Source organism: Saccopteryx bilineata, chromosome 4 (assembly GCF_036850765.1).
Source record: "Saccopteryx bilineata isolate mSacBil1 chromosome 4, mSacBil1_pri_phased_curated, whole genome shotgun sequence".
In the NCBI taxonomy this organism is placed as follows: Eukaryota; Metazoa; Chordata; class Mammalia; order Chiroptera; family Emballonuridae; genus Saccopteryx; species Saccopteryx bilineata.
This window is the reverse complement of record NC_089493.1, coordinates 60,700,985-60,717,801: the sequence shown is the minus strand read 5'-3', so window position 1 is coordinate 60,717,801 and position 16,817 is coordinate 60,700,985. Positions and strand designations below refer to the sequence as shown.

General features: G+C 45.5%; 1 protein-coding gene across 1 annotated transcript in view; it reads right to left on the bottom strand.

Annotated features, from left to right (window-relative positions):
• MYO1E (myosin IE) overlaps positions 1-16,817 on the bottom strand; it is a 239,662-nt gene that overhangs the window by 164,396 nt on the left and 58,449 nt on the right. The gene's annotated exons all lie outside the window — the stretch shown is intronic.

The window sequence follows — 16,817 nt, the reverse complement described above, 5'->3', positions numbered from 1 at the left end:
GGTAGGAAAAACAGAGACAGCTGAGAGAAGGCCAGGAGAACAAGGCTGAGTACTTGGCCATGGATACAGAAAATCGGCAGCCAAAATCGACTCCCCATCAAAGTGCAGTCCAGGTCACACAGAAAGACTTGTCTTCCTTCCAAAGGGAACAGGCCCAACTACTTTAGTCAGATCCCCATCCAATAAGAGAAATAACACCACCTCTTATTTGTATATTGCTTTCAGTGTCTCACTACCGAGCTGTTTGTCACCCCATGTGAGAGTCCTCGAGCAACTTGGCGAGGCAGGCCGGGAGCAGGTATAATTATCTCTATTTGAAGCTTGGACAGGAGGGCAAAATTTCCCCAATACTTCAGAGGACCCCCCAAAGAGGGGGAGGACTGAAGAGCAAATGTCCTGTTGGGCTTTGGGGCATGTCCCTCTGTTTATCCGTCTAGCATCATAATGGCTATGTCATTTATTGCTGGGTTATTATTAAGCTGGGCTGCGAGTCTCTTTGTGTGCTGGATCTCGCCTACTTAGAAATAAAGAGGGGGCAGGAGGAGGGAACCAGAACCAGAGACAGAGCTAGACTGCTTTTAGCCTAGAGACAGGGAGAAAACAAACAGCTCTTTAAAAACACAATTTCTAAGCGTACTTAAAGGTAGCAATTCCAGCCTAAAAGCCTCTCAGCTTGGTAATGCACCACCCTACCTAAAGTAAAGAAAGGGCGAAATTATCAAGGCAGAGAAAAGCAGACAGGTCAGGCCGTGGATGAAGGCCCTATGCCATGCCCGACTTCTAAGGAAGACGAGGAATTACAATAATTCAGCCCACAGCAATTTCCCATTTTAACTGACGTTTCCTGTTTTCTATGTTGGGCATCAAAAGGATGTTCAGAACCAGACCCAGAGTTCACAGGCCGTCCCTTCACTGGGGGACATTCTTTTCTGTCCACTCATGGCATTATATGTCCAACATTACAACCCAAAACAGATCTGTTTTCCTACTGGCCTCAAATGAAGGCCACCATTCCTGTTGCTGGGTGAGTTCCTGGCTCTGAGGGGCCATGACAGACAGAGCAGCCTAGCAGTTTCCGGCCTACTGCCCTTGAAATCCAGCTTGGGGCTGTCTCTGCAGGAATCGTCCACATCAGCCTGGGGGTGATTTGATTCAGGGGTAAGGAGGAGGAGCAGATAGGGGACAGCTATCTTGCTCCAAGGACTTGCAGCTGATTCCGACCCTTCTAGGGCAGCGAGACAACTAAGGGTTTTGTTCATCTTGTTTGCTTTTGATTATAGGATAGCCTTTTAAACTTTGTACTTTGAAATAATTTCAACATCTTCAAAAAGTTACAGGAAATATACAGAGAATACTCATACTTGTCACCAATTTGTAACATTTTGCCATATTAGCTTCCTTTCCCCCCAACTCCGGTTTTTTATATAAACTATTTGAAAATAGACCTGCCATTTTGCTCCTTAGTACTTCAAAGTATATTTCTTTTTCTTTTTTGGTATTTTCCTGAAGTTGGAAACGGGGAGGCAGTCAGACAGACTCCTGCATGTACCCGACCGGGATCCACCCGGCATGCCCACCAAGGGGCGATGCTCCGCCCATCAGGGGTGTTGCTCTGTTGCAACCAGAGCCATTCTAGCGCCTGAGGCATAGGCCATAGAGCCATCCTCAGCGCCCGGGCCAACTCTGCTCCAGTGGAGCCTTGGCTGCAAGAGGGGAAGAGAGAGACAGAGAGAAAGGAGAGGGAGAGGGGTGGAGAAGCAGATGGGCGCCTCTCCTGTGTGCCCTGGCTGGGAATCGAACCCAGGACTCCTGCACACCAGACTGACGCTCTACCACTGAGCCAACTGGCCAGGGCCAATGTATATTTCTTAAGAAGGAAATTTTCTTATATAACCAGAATAAACTATTTCAGATGTCCTTTGACAAGACTTCTTTTCCTAGTGCAAGATCATGTATTGCATTTAGTTTTCATCCATCTTCAGTCTCTGTTCCTGACTAACAACTCTTCAGCTGTCCTTTGTCTTTTATGATGTTGACATTTAAAAAACTTTGGGCTTGTTATGTCATAAAATTTCCCTCAGTTTGGGTCTGTCTGATGTTTCTTGTAATCAGATTCAGCTTTTGTATTTCCTGGCTAAAATTCTAGTCACGTGATTTTGTGTCCGTCTCAGGGTGTCTACCACGTCTGCAGGTGTGTGATGTTTGTTGGTGATACTCATTTTTATCACTTGGTTAACTACTGTCCCATTTCTCTACTGAACCACGTCCTATGTTTTTCACGTATTCAGCCATTCACTGACCCAGTTGTCTAACCCAGTCAATGAAACCTGTACAACAACAAAACCTGTGCGAGGTACTGAATCCTGAACTATTTTCTCCTATGAAATGCAGAATTATTCTTTGCCTGTGGCCTTTGGACCATGGGTATTTACACCTCTTCCAGCTAGAGTAATGAGGCAGAAAGTATTGGCAGTGTGTTCCAAAATACTCAAGCGTTCATACACATAAACAGGAGTTGGCATCAATAATAGTAATTTCAGGGATGGCCTTCTTTTAATAACAGCTGTGCTCTTGTGGTCTTTTTTCCTGAACCACATGTTATGTTTTTCACGTATTCAGTCATTCACTGATCCAGTTGTCTAACCCCGTCAACGAAATCTATACAACAGCAAAACCTGTGCGAGGGACTGTGCTAGACCGTAGAGATATAATGAGTTTTTTTTTTCTTAAAGATTCAAAAGTTGCCTGACCAGGCAGTGGCACAGTGGATAGAACATCGGACTGGGATGCGGAGGACCCAGGTTTGAGACCCCGAAGTTGCCAGCTTGAGCGCAAGCTCATCTGGTTTGAGCAAAGCTCACCAGCTTGGACCCAAGGTCGCTGATTTGAGCAAGGGGTTTCTCGGTTTGCCCGCGGTCAAGGCACATATGAGAAAGCAATCAATGAATAACTAAGGTGTCGCAACGAAAAACTGATGCTTGATGCTTCTCATCTCTCTCCGTTCCTGTCTGTCTGTCCCTATCTATCCCTCTCTCTGACTCTCTGTCCCTGTAAAAAAAAAAAAAAAAAAGATACAAAAGTTTACAAATTAATCACTTAAGTCTGCCCTTGTAGTTCCAGTGTGAAGAAAGAATTTTGTTGATCTAAGATTCAATTCTTGAATGGCCTGGTGACTAGGGGGGGGGGGGATGCAGTGCTGTTCACGCTGAACTGTGAAATACTACCCCTGGCTGCCAGGTAAGCTGAGAAGAGTTGAGTTCACACAAATCATGGATCTTCATGGACCACTGGAATTCTAACCCGAATGACCCCATTTTAAAAACTCTGTAGTTAATTTCATTTTATAAACCCCAGCTCAAGTTCTGGCCAACAATCATCAGCTCTAATCGTCCTTCATCCCATTTAAATTAAGTTGGTTAGATAAAAAGCTTTTTCCCCGCCTCAAACCTTGCTTTTAAAAAAAAAATCTCAACGCCCGGCTATGAGACTCAGAACTTTGGTGTGCGGTATGTGACAGCATCTCCCCACCTGGCAAGAGGTTTTAAATGTCCCAACTGGAATCCCTAAATCTTTAATGTAATGTACGATCTCGATCCGACTGTGTTGCTACCGAGAAGATGACAAGGGCATTTGAGCAACTGTTTACTACAGACCAGTTAGCTGCTCCATAATTTATCACCAGGTAAAGTGCTAAGTGTTAAATGCCCCGGGGTTTGGGTCCTCTTGAATCTCTGATCTAAATGAAAATCTAGGGCAGCTCTTCCCAACCAGTAGGTCTGACAAAACCAGTCCTCGGAGAACGGCTAAGGGTGGACTGGGTTTTCCTGTTCCCAAGGCCCTGCCTGCTGGGTCCACACTGAATGAAGGCTGTCCCCTTTCCAACTGCCCCTTTATGGGCAAAAGATGCCACCAAGCACCAAGGACCACGTAACCACCTCCACCACCATTCTCAGCCACCCACCCTGCCCGCCCACGCCCCTCACCCTCACGCTTAATCATGGGAGGAAGTGAATCTACCCCTCACGCTGTCATAACTTTTGAAATCTGGAAGTGGGTCACATGACTACAAAACAACACTGGTTTTAGAAACCTGCCCTGGCCTTCCAGCTAGAAACGGCTCAGGGTTCCAACTTAGAAAAGACATTCCAAAAATGCCCCTCTTTGGAGGGAGGTTTGGTTGTGAAGAATTTCGGCAGGTTTTTTCTTGAAGGGATCGTAGCCTGGCTCTAAAACAATATCCGAATGATAAAGCCATAGTCACAACCAGAGTAAAAGAAATAACTAACTTGTTGAACAGACTTATTATATATATATATATCTATAGATATATAGATATCTATAGATATATAGATAGATATAGATAGATAGATAGATTTTTTTTTTTAATTTTTAGCAGTGAACGCTCGGGATTTGCTTAAAATGTCTGCTTAGTTAAGCAGTTTAAAAAGGTAAATCCCCCACTTATATTATGGAAACTTGGGAGTCAGCAGAGTTCACCTTCCTTCCTTCAGAAATGTCCTCACTCCCAGGAAACCTTATCCCAGGGGCTGCAATCCTGAAAGCCAGCCTCCTTTTGTGAGGCATTCGTCCCCCTCACAGACTTGTCAACAGAAGCCCCACATTCCGTGAAAGCAGTTAGGATCCTCAGCAGTGTCTCAGGGGCTAAGGCCAGAGGCTGTCATTCATAATTGAGCAGATTCTCTTGGACGCTGGGAGGAATAAAGTGAGTAAACAACCACTTTCAGTGCTTGAGCCGACTTTATTATCACAAAGCCCCTGCTCAGTTATGACCAGGAGGAGAGCAAAGGCCCAAGGCTGGAGCCTGAAGAACAGACTCAAATTTCCCCTCTGCCACTTACTGACCAGGGGGGCCCACCACATTTATTTAACTGCCCTGTTTCCGACCTCTGGGGTTGTTAGTGAGGGACCGAGGAGATAAAGAACAGGAAAGTCCTTGGAAAACCCTACATACCATATGAAGGAGTTATTTCGAAAACATCAAGAGAGAATCAAGGATGCTATTAATTTATAAATTTATGCCCTCAAACTAATTGTGATCCACTTCACAGAACTTAACCTTACCCATCCTCAAATCAGTTCCCAAAAAATTTCAAGGAGAGCACCTAAGTACAGGTGAACTTGTCCACGGTAATGAGAGCAGACGGGATCTGGCTACACCACCACTGAAGTGCTGGGTGGGGCGGGCATCAGATGTAGGGAAAGGTGAGGCAAGAAAAGGTTAGAAACAGTACACCTTGAAGCTAAAAGCACCCAGCACGGTGATGAGGAGATCAGCTGGCTGCTAACGTCAGACTTGGGGACATGTCCAAATAACTAAAGCACTTTCCTAAATGTCTGGAGAGAGCAGTCAACCCAAAATATAATTTCTTTATAAGCACCAGAAATTAATCTGTCATCTTGATATGGCAACATGCTCTAAAAGAATCCTGAGAAGGCGTAAGGCTGGGCAGTATGCCGGGTGGAAAAGGCCAATACTTAGAAGTCAGACCACCTTAGCTGGATGACCAACAGTAGCCACGGAAGGCCACCTGGTGTCATTTTCCTCATCCATGACGGTGTCACAACCAAACTCACAGGGACATTAAGAAAAACGTGCAATACCTGGGAGCCATCTTAACCGCTGGGTTTGACATGCTGTCATGACATTAATTAGACATAGTAACAACTATTCTCTGGCCTTTCCTCTGAATCTCAGTCCTTTTCTCTGAATCCTCAGAGTCCACCTTGTGCTTGGCCCAAAGTCAGTGCTCAAAGGTTCATTATACTGAACAAGCCATGGGGGACCCTTCTCCTAATAAAATAACACTAAGAATACAACAGTTTCTTTCCTGAAGATATGGCATTTCAAGCTTAGAGTTTTCACATATATTGATTGTCCTGTTGGAGTGATGGCTGAAGTAGTTATGAGACAGGCATCCATATTTTCATTTTCTAAATGAGGAAAGTGATGGTCAGGTACTTGGCCAAGGTCACACAGACAGCAGAAGGCAAAGCTGGATTCTTACTCCACTTACTCCTCTTCATCTCTTTGCAAAACCGGGGTGATGACGAGAGCAATAATAGAGCTGAAAAGCATGTCCTGCTTGTAGAGTTTTTCTTTAGGCTTCTGAAGCCCACTGAAAATGTTACAGAGGCTCGTAGGACAAAGGGCTATTTTCTTACTATTTAGATATGACACAAAATTAATCATAATGTGACTTTTGCCTTTTTTGTTGCCTCGATTCAAATGAATGTTGTATCTTCTTTCCAGAATAACTTTCTTCTCAAGAGGGCTCTGTTGAAACTACCCTGGTTTAGGTAGAAATGCCCAGGAAACAGGCTTTTTGTTCACAGATCCTCCCCAAGTACAGATTAGGGGGGGACTATGAATGAAAAATTGCTGATGGAAATTAAGTTATAGCTTGAGCTATTATTCATTGACCTCAGCTCAAATCAAACCTTAGAAAAGGCCCTGGCTGTTTGGCTCAGCGGTAGAGCGTCGGCCTAGCGTGCGGAGGACCCGGGTTCAATTCCCGGCCAGGGCACACAGGAGAATCCCCGCGCTTTCCTCTCTGTCTCTCTCTTCCCCTCCTGCAGCCAAGGCTCCATTGGAGCAAAGATGGCCCGGGCGCTGGGGATGGCTCTGTGGCCTCTGCCTCAGGAGCTAGAGTGGCTCTGGTCGCAACATGGCAACGCCCAGGATGGGCAGAGCATCACCCCCTGGTGGGCAGAGCGTTGCCCCATGGTGGGCGTGCCGGGTGGATCCCGGTCAGGCGCATGCGGGAGTCTGTCTGACTGTCTCTCCCTGTTTCCAGCTTCAGAAAAATGGAAAAAATAAAAAAATAAAAAAATAAAAAAACCTTAGAAAAACAGAATGTCATTATTTTTCCTGTCATGATCAAAATTAAATGCCTCAAATTTATCAAGTGCTTTGCCATTTCATTTTTTAATTAATTAATTTATTTATTTATAGATTTATTTATTTTTACAGAGACAGAGAGAGAGAGTCAGAGAGAGGGATAGATAGGGACAGACAGACAGGGACGGAGAAAGATGAGAAACATCAATCATCAGTTTTTTGTTGCAACACCTTAGTTGTTCATTGATTGCTTTCTCATATGTGCCTTGACCGTGGACCTTCAGCAGACAGAGTAACCCCTTGCTCGAGCCAGCGACCTTGGGTCCAAGCTGGTGAGCTTTGCTCAAACCAGATGAGCCTGCGCTCAAGCTGGCGACCTCAGGGTCTCAAACCTGGATCCTCCACATCCCAGTCCGATGCTTTATCCACTGCGCCACCACCTGGTAAGGCGTGCTTTGCCATTTTAAAAAGCATTCTCACCCGTATTCTTTCGTTTAATCTTCACAATGTTGTGAAGTGGATTTTACCACCCTCGAGTTACATATCAGGAAACTGAAGCTTATAGAGGTTAAGAAACGGGCCCAAGGTGGCAGTGAGGTCTTTTCTAAATGAACTGAGCTTTCCTGAATTTCCAGCACCCCTTGAATAGAGGACATATACAATGTGGCAATATCTTCCAGCCAAAGACCACAAAAAGACCACAAGGAACACACTTGTACTTGCACAAGTTGGGTTGGTTATTCATTGCAATGAGGGACAGTGTGCACCATGGGGAACTGTGGGGCCTCCACAGTAAGAGGGTTTTAGAACCCGTTACAGGATTTGATATTTGGTTGGGTGGATTTGGGGGAGGTCTAAGAAAGCAGGGGTTTGCTCTTCGTTGTGTGGTATCAGAAAGCGGGCAGTTCTGTGATGGGGTATTTCAATAACTTATCTATAGGGAGAGCTGACTAGCACAGAGAGAGCCATAACAGGTAAAGAAGCAGTGGTCACTCCTATTAGCTGGGTGAGCAGATGTCTGGTAGGCATTTGTGCTTCAACAAATTTATGCAGGCCCTGGCCGGTTGGCTCAGCGGTAGAGCGTCGGCCGGGCGTGCAGGAGTCCTGGGTTCGATTCCCGGCCAGGGCACACAGGAGAGGCACCCATTTGCTTCTCCACCTCTCCCCCTCTCCTTCCTCTCTGTCTCTCTCTTCCCCTCCTGCAGCGAGGCTCCATTGGAGCAAAGATGGCCCGGGCACTGGGGATGGCTCCATGGCCTCTGCCTCAGGCACTAGAATGGCTCTGGATGCAACAGAGCGACGCCCCAGAGGGGCAGAGCATCGCCCCCTGGTGGGCATGCCAGGTGGATCCCGGTCAGGCGCATGCGGGAGTCTGTCTGACTGCCTCCCCGTTTCCAGCTTCGGAAAAATGAAAAAAAAAAAAAATTATGCAGTAGCCTTGCATGGCCTCCCTAGACCCTGGGTTCAGAGAGACACTGTCTGAGGGTGGTGTTGGGGGAGTGTGCACATGTCTAACAAGAGAACAACACGGCCCCACTGTGAGCGCCAGGCCAGCTTCCAACGGCGCTCAGGCCCAGCTGTTTCAGACCAGGGGATGTCAGGTCTTGCTTTTTCCTTTCTCCGACAACTGTCTGTGAGCAGTCTTCATATCTACAGAAAGTCAGGAAGCTCATTCAATATAATTTAATAGAAATGAAACCCTTACTTAGTGAAACCAAAAATACAATTAGCTAAACTATCCCAAGAACTTGCTTTGAGTCACCATCTTGCATGAACTTGTCCCTTACCCCATTCCAAGTTCCTCCCTTCCGAACCATCAGCTGGCTCACTGGTTGAACCCTGACTGCACCTATGCATAGTTCCCCGATGCCTGTACTTCCTTTTCTTGAGCAATACAATCTCTAGCTTTTAAAGGGGCACGTGGCCACTTAGAATAAAGAATTCATTCCTGGGTTCTTGTGCAGCTAGCTGCGGCCAATGATATAAGTGGAAGGGGTGTGTGCCTGTTCTTGGACCATCATAAAGGGAGGGACAGAATGGACAGGTGGTAACCAGAGTGCTACAGGGGCCCCTAAGCACGAGGGCCACACCCTGGCGATGGCAGAGCCGGGAATGGGAAGCAGCCTGCCACCCAGGCAGCTGCAGAACTCCATACCAGCCTTGCACTGCCTACAACCAGAATGCAAGTGGGAGAGAAGTAAACACCGCAGTGACAATCAGTAAAACTCACTCGTCATTACAGCTGCATTTCCTCAGGTGGAAAATTTTCCCATTTAAATGGGATAAAATTAAAATTTCATCCCTGGAGTTGTTCTAGAGCAGTGGTAGTCAACCTGGTCCCTACCCCCAAGAGTGAGTGTTCCAGCTTTCATGGTGGGTGGTAGCGGAGCAACCAAAGTATAAATAAAAAGATAGATTTAACTATAGTAAGTTGTTTTATAAAGATTTATTCTGCCAAACTTAGCAAAAATCCGACATAAAGTACTTGGTAAATAATTATTATTATATGCTTTAACTTGCTGTAACTCTGCTTTATAAATTTTATAAAGTAAAGTTACTTCCCTACTTTATAAATTACCATTACTGTGGAATCGGTGGGCGGTTAGAAAATATTACTACTAACAGAGATACAAAAGTGGGCGGTAGGTATAAAAAGGTTGACTACCCCTGTTCTAGAGCATTATGCTCACACAAGTCTACCCCTACTTGAATCCCTTTGCTTCGCATTTTCGTCCTCTGCTCTTCTCAGCAACTCACATTACAGGGAGGAATCTGTTTATAACACTGTTGTATACTGCTATGCTCACTAATTGTTTTATGCGGGGGTAGTCAACCTTTTTATACCTACCGTCCACTTTTGTATCTCTGTTAGTAGTAAAATTTTCTAACCGCCTACCGGTTCCACAGTAATGGTGATTTATAAAGTAGAGAAGTAACTTTACTTTATAAAATTTATAAAGAGGAGTTACAGCAAGTTAAAACATATAATAATAATTACTTACCAAGTACTTTATGTCGGATTTTCGCTAAGTTTGGCAGAATAAATCTTTATAAAACAACTTACTATAATTAAATCTATCTTTTTATTTAACTTTGGTTGCTCCACTACCACCCACCATGAAAGCTGGAACACCCACTAGTGGGCGGTAGGGACCAGGTTGACTACCACTGGTTTTATGAGTTTATTTATGGTTTATCCAATTGTACAGTATACTTCTAATTTTTATCTTTTTATCTCACTCTTTCCCAATAAGCCAGAGCTTCCTAATAGGAGTATAAAAGATACTGAACAAATATCTGTCCTAATGAGCCTTTAAAGACTCTATAATGTAATCATATCTTAACCGCTACCATTTCTTTTATTTACTTCTCATCCCTTGTGAGATATTCATGTGCATGAATGGACAAAAATATATACCTCAGCCAAACTGCAAATCGCTAAACAACTGTTCCACAGGTTGGCAAAAACTCAAACGTTAAGTTTGTGAGTGCCAAGAATTTAAATATATAAAATGCCATTATTTGTAAGAGGTCTCAAAGGATTTTTTGCACTGTTGATACATCATATCCCTTACATTTGTAAAACCATTTACAATTTACCAAAGTGATTTCAAAATTATCATCTCATAGTCCTTGTAGTCAGCCTGGATATTAGTCATTGAACGAGTCACTAGCAGGATTCAGAAGATCTGACATAGTGAGTCACTTGTAACCCGTGCCATTTATCTAAAAATCCCTGTGAATGGCCCTTTGGGCTATTCGCCTGGTTTCTGCATTCTGAGCAATGTTGCAGTAAGCCTTCCCGAGCCTGTTATCTTTGTACCCCGGGCTAACATTTCTGTGGGAAGGACTCTCAAGTGAAACTCTGGTCAGGGATTTGAGGACAGGATGTGAGTGGGTAGAGGGGGCACTGGGAAGGCATTCTTGGCAGGAAAATGAAGGAGAGCACAGGGACAGAAGGTCGAGGAGGCAGGCCTGACCAGATCATTGCCCAGTTTTATTTAGTTGAAAATGTAGGCCACTGCTGTCTAACTTCAGACTGAAACCAAGTCGAAATAGATGTCACCCAGGGGAGCTGCTGGGATGCCCTGGGCAGTGGCCCATCTCCGCGTCTCAGGTGGCACTTGCGCATGGGTTAGCTAACCAGTCCTGCCAGCCGCTGCATCAGCACCCTGGGTCCCGGGAGGATGAGGGTCAACAGAGTTGTTTATTGGGAAGACAGCAAGCAGGAGCGGGACCGGTCTGTGTGGGAAAGGGATAGAGCGAGAACCAGATTCTGTCTCTCAAACTTGATCTCCATTAATCCAAATTATTGATATAATTCTGTTTTTGTTGTTTTTTTTTTGTTTTTTGTATTTTTCTGAAGTTGGAAACGGGGAAGCAGTCAGAGAGACTCCCACATGCACCGACCAGGATCCACCCAGCATGCCCACCAGGGGGGCGATGCTCTGCCCATCTGGGGTGTTGTTCTGTTGCAACCAGAGCCATTCTAGCGCCTGAGGCAGAGGCCATGGAGCCATCCTCAGAGCTTGGGCCAACTTTGCTCCTATGGAGCCTTGGCTGCAGGAGGGGAAAAGAGAGACAGAGACGAAGGAGGGAGGGTGGAGAAGCAGATGGGCGCTTCTCCTGTGTGCCCGGGCCGGGAATCGAACCAGGACTTCTGCACACCAGGCTGACACTGTACCACTGAGCCAGCCGGCCAGGGCCCAAATTATAATTCTGATATTTCCTTCTCACCTTCCTTCAGGATGTACATCAAGTATACTTCAAGGCTCCTAATCTAGCCCTTTGGCTGAGTATGCTACTTATGATAAGTTCCATTGTATTTAAAAGAAGTCCTCTGCAACAAGTTATAATTTGTTTATTTCTATTTATTTGTTTTATTTCTAGAGGGATAGAATGGCAGGCAGAGTCCTAAGCATTAGAAAACCTGGAAAAAGACAAAAAAGATTGAAGAAGTGGGGAGAAGGGGATAAAATGCTATGTATTATGTACTGGGCTCTGAGCCATACATTAATTGATGTTTCTCCTCACAGTGCTCCTATAAGAATGGTATCATTGGTCCCTTACTAATGAGAAAAATTAAGCTTTCAGAGGTTAAGAATCTTGTCCAAATACTAACTACCACCAACCAATTTTGAAAAAACAACCAACCAACCAATCAAACAAACAAAAACAGGACTTGGATTGGTTCCCCTGATCTATCAGATTTCCCACCATTCCAAGGTTGTGAAAACCAGTGGAGATAAAGGCATGTAACAGCTCCTGAAGGATGCAGCCTGTCATGGCGAGAACGCTGGGACCTGGCAACTTCCTTTCACTCAGAATGTCTGGGTCTCCCTGGAGGGCAGCCAGAGGCACAGCCTCAGGGCAGGTGACACCTGGAACTGACGGAACACAGGGCATGTTACCGGTGGCCGCTCCCTAGACAACGACAGTCTCATTTACAGGAACTTTCTAAGAAGGTTGTGGGCCAAAATTTGTGGGTACCCCTCCCAATTTTTTCCTTTGAAATATCTTTATTTCTAAGGTTGCTCCTCACTTTCTTTCTTATAATTTCCACTTCATTACTCTCCTTTCCAACACAATATAGCATCATTCAAGTTAACTGGGGAGAGACAAAAAGAAAGCTGTCTAAAAGCCTTGTTTATCTTCACAAAACATATCTATATACATATATAGATATTATATATTTACACACACACACTCACATTTTCCAATAGGCTGAGAACCACCCTTAACTCCTTCCTCCCCCTACATCCAATCCTATTGGTTCCACCTAAGACCTGTTTCTCAACTCCACCACCTCCCCTTTCTTCTTATGGCCACTGCTTTACTGAAGGGCACGTTATTTCTCACTGGCACTAGCACTCGAACTGGTCTTCTTGGTCAGTTCCCCACCTCGTGCTGCATTGGTCCTGTGGGTCCTCCCTTCATAGTTACTTAAGTGAGCTGCTGGTATTACTGGTGGTGAAGGCAGCTTCCTAACCCTCCCCAAGAGTAGTTCACGAAGATATGTCTACCAGCTGGGGTGTAATAGCAAACCTCCTGCCACCTTGGGCCCTAAAATATGAGGTGCAGCAAAATAAGTCTCTGTTATTGGTTGACTTGTGTCCTACGTCCAAAAGAAGATATGTTGAAGTGCTAACCTGTACATGTGACCTTATTTGGAAATATGGTCTTTTGTAGATGGAATCAAGTTAAGATGATGTCATTAAGATGGGCCTTAATCCAGCGTGTCTGATGTCCTTATAAGAAAAGGAGAAGAGCCTGACCTGTGGTGGCGCAGTGGATAAAGCATCGACGTGGAATGCTGAGGTCACCAGTCGAAGCCCCAGGGTTGCCAGTCAAAGGTCATACGGGAAGCAACTTTGAGTTGATGCTTCCTGCTTCTCCCCTACCTTTCTCTCTCTCTCAGCCCTCTCTAAAAATCAATAAAATATAATTTTAAAAAAATTTTTTTAAAAAAAGAAAAGAAAATGACAAGAGACAGACACACAGAGAGAAAGCAATGTGAGGATGGAGGCAGACCCTGGAGTGATCCGTCTATAAACCGAGGAACACCAAGGACTCCCGGCAACACCAGAAACCAAGAGAAGGGCGCGAAGAAAGTTCTCTCTGAGGACCTTCGGACAGCATGGCCCTACTGGACCTTCGGACAGCATGGCCCTACTGGGACCTTGACTTTGTATTCTAGCCTCCAGAACTGTGAGAATAAACTTTTTTCAACAAAAGTTGATAACGCATTCTTGGTACTTTGTTATGGCAGCCCCAAGAAACAAATATAGTATCTAAAGAAAGGTAAGAAGAGTTGACCATCAAAAACTCTCTACAAGTTAGCCTCTGCTAGTTTTATACCTACTCCATAAGAAGCCAGTGGCCTCCAGAATCATGGTGATACCCTCTTAAAAAAACACACAAAAACCCTCCATTTTCTATTGGACAAAGTCCAAATCCATAATATGCCATGTAAGGCCTTCACAGCCTGGCCCAACCGACCTCTCCAGCATCACCGCCATCCTTATCCCTCCTCTCCACTTCTCTCCTTACATGCTGACTTCCAGCCATCACACTGCCCTGGAGTCCAGTGACCAATTCTCATTCATAATGGACAATAGGCATGGTGATGGCAACCATGAGACTGGGCCTGGGTGTCCCCTCGACTGAGCAAGCCCATGACTTCCTTGCTCTAGAAGATGAAAGTCTGGGCAATGCTGATGCAGGCAAGAAGGATCTGTGGCGCTGGGCACAGGAATCACAGGGGTTGACCATATCGGAAGCATAATTTGGTGGGTGTATCAGTAGCTGGTATACGCGGCATTCTATTTCCTCTCGGAATTCACTTTGAACCTTCATCGGTCAACCGATCATTGAGCTATCTGCAATGTGCTTAGCCCTGTGCGAGGTGCAGGGACACACAGAAGAGTATGTGAGACATGCCAGGTTCAGTCCAGTTGGGGAAAGGACCACCATGCAATCTGCACACAATACAAAGCCGCAGATTCCATTCTAGGGCTCGGTTTGAAAATCGGAAGAGTTCGGAGAAGGGAAGCGGCCTGCGCGAACAGAGCAGTCAGTCTGGAAAGGGTTGGTGGAGGAACACAAACTTACGCTGGGCCTGGAGACGCAGAACACTTAGCTGGCCAACAGGAAGAGGAGGGCTTTGCAGGGGCAACACAAACGGAGGCACAGAAGCAGAAGTCATCACCGTTGCTGGGGAGACCTAATGTTTAAAGCACCATTCCTGATGAGCCTAGTTTACAAAAGGGGCCCCCAGAACAGCAACATCAGCAACACCTGGAGACTTATTAGAAATGAGAAGTCTTGGCTCCACCCAGACCCAATGGAGAGATGCCCTGGTGTTGGGAGTGGGGCTCAGCCATCTGTTTTCACAAATTCTCCAGGTGATTCTGATGCAGGCTAATGTTTTTTTGAGATCCACAGCTCTAGGGAAAAGACATGTTATAAATAAGCTTACATCTATTCCTACAAAGAAACATTCAAATCATCTCTAATTAGAACTCATTTTGTTTAGTTCTAGATATAACTTAAGTGGTGGTCCAGCAACATGTGCTGCCAACAAGGCGTGAGTGTATGTGCACACGTATGTGCGCGCGCACACGGACCGAATCAGCCATCTGACCACCAGGAAGGAAATTCTATATACTGAAGATAAAGAGAGTGATTTAACTGTGGATACCTAGGACCCAGAAATAATAGTAGGAGTATAGATACAACGATTTCTCCTGTCATCTCATCATCTTTTTGTGATCATTTGGTAGCCAGTTCTCATATTTCCGCACGACAGAGATAAGAGCTACACAGCATCTGTAGTTTAAGTTTCTGTATTTGAGGACCTCTGACTTTTTCTACTTTCACCACACCAGTGCCAGAATGAAGGTTGGGTTTATTTTGATTTGTGCTAGGTCTGCAGCTCCCCGTGCACTAAACTAGGACTCCACGTCTGGCTGGTGAATTCAAGAAGAGGAGAAACGCAGAAAGAAGCCAAGTGAATTGCAAGGAGAGAAACAGGGGGAAGTTCCCTGGAAGTCTAAAAGTAGGAACGAAGGATGGTATTTTTGGCTTGGGACTTTCTGTACCACATGGAATTATGAGAATGACTTAATTGTTCCTGTGCATTCGAAACCCGAGAGCGACCATAATGGCTGGGTTACACCCAGACCAACTGGAGCAGGAGTTAGATGGGGTGGCCTCCTGCCAGCTGAACCTGCTCTGCAAACATGAGTGACAGCGTCGTTCATGTTTTCAGGGCCGGCAAGTCTGATTGATGACGGCTGGTTTGGCTTTTTCCCCCACAACTTTCCGAGTATACAGGGTGGTATGTTACAGAGAGCTCCCATTTCAGGGGTAAACAGAGGGTCAGGGAAGGCTCCAGAGAGCCTGGGTTCTAGTCCTTTCTCTAGTTGCTGTGTGCACACAGGCAGCAATTTAAATTTTTCTCTGTACTCCAGTTACCTTGCTACTGAATGACAAAGGTATTAACTATTTCACAGAACAGGGGGGAGAACAAAATGAGGAAATAGATACACACTTCCTTTCGTCCTAACGTTCAGATTGTTATATTGAGAGATATTCTTGGACTCCTTTTTTGTTGTTGTTGTTTCCACATAGTAGCTTTTGCATCCCTCTTTCTGGTAGCTTACAATGGACACCTATATGGTTGCCTGTCCTGCTTCCCTTTCTGCCGGAGGTGACATTCATGAGGGTCGATGCTAACTTGCCACCTGGCCACAAGGGAAGACCCCTGACCCAAGCCAGACCAGATTCTCATTCCCAGAAATGTATAATGGAGAGGCGTAGGGACTGAGTTGTGGGTGGTTTAGGCTCATCGCACTAAATGATGGGGTGGGGGAACCAACTCTAATGGTTCTCATGATGGGGGTGGGGGCAGGGGCAGGATTTTACTCCCTAGGGGCATTTGGCAAAGTCTATGCTTATTTGTTTATCACTCTGAGGAGAAGGTACTATCAGCATCCACTGGGTAAAAACCTGGGATGCTGTTAAACATCCTCCAACACACAGGGAAACCCCTAATAATAAAGAATTACCCGGCCCAAAACATCCTGTCAAGAATGAGGTTTCCTGCCTGACCTGTGGTGGCGCAGTGGATAAAGCATCGACCTGGAATGCTGAGGTCACTGGTTCAAAACCCTGGACTTGCCTGGTCAAGGTACATATGGGAGTTGATGCTTCCTGCTCCTCCTCCCCCTGCTCTCTCTCTCTTTCTCAAATGAATAATAATAAAAAAAAGAATGAGGATTCCCAGAGAAGACATTACAAGGCTAATGCCTGAGGGGTCAGGCAGATCATAAATGAATGGCTCAGGCACTGGGAGGCTGCGCAGCCTGGAGAGGGGGAGGTTTTGAAAGAGGGGACAGACACTGCGTAGCTTTAGCCAATGTTACCACAGGAAACAAAGACTCAGAGTGGCGAGGTC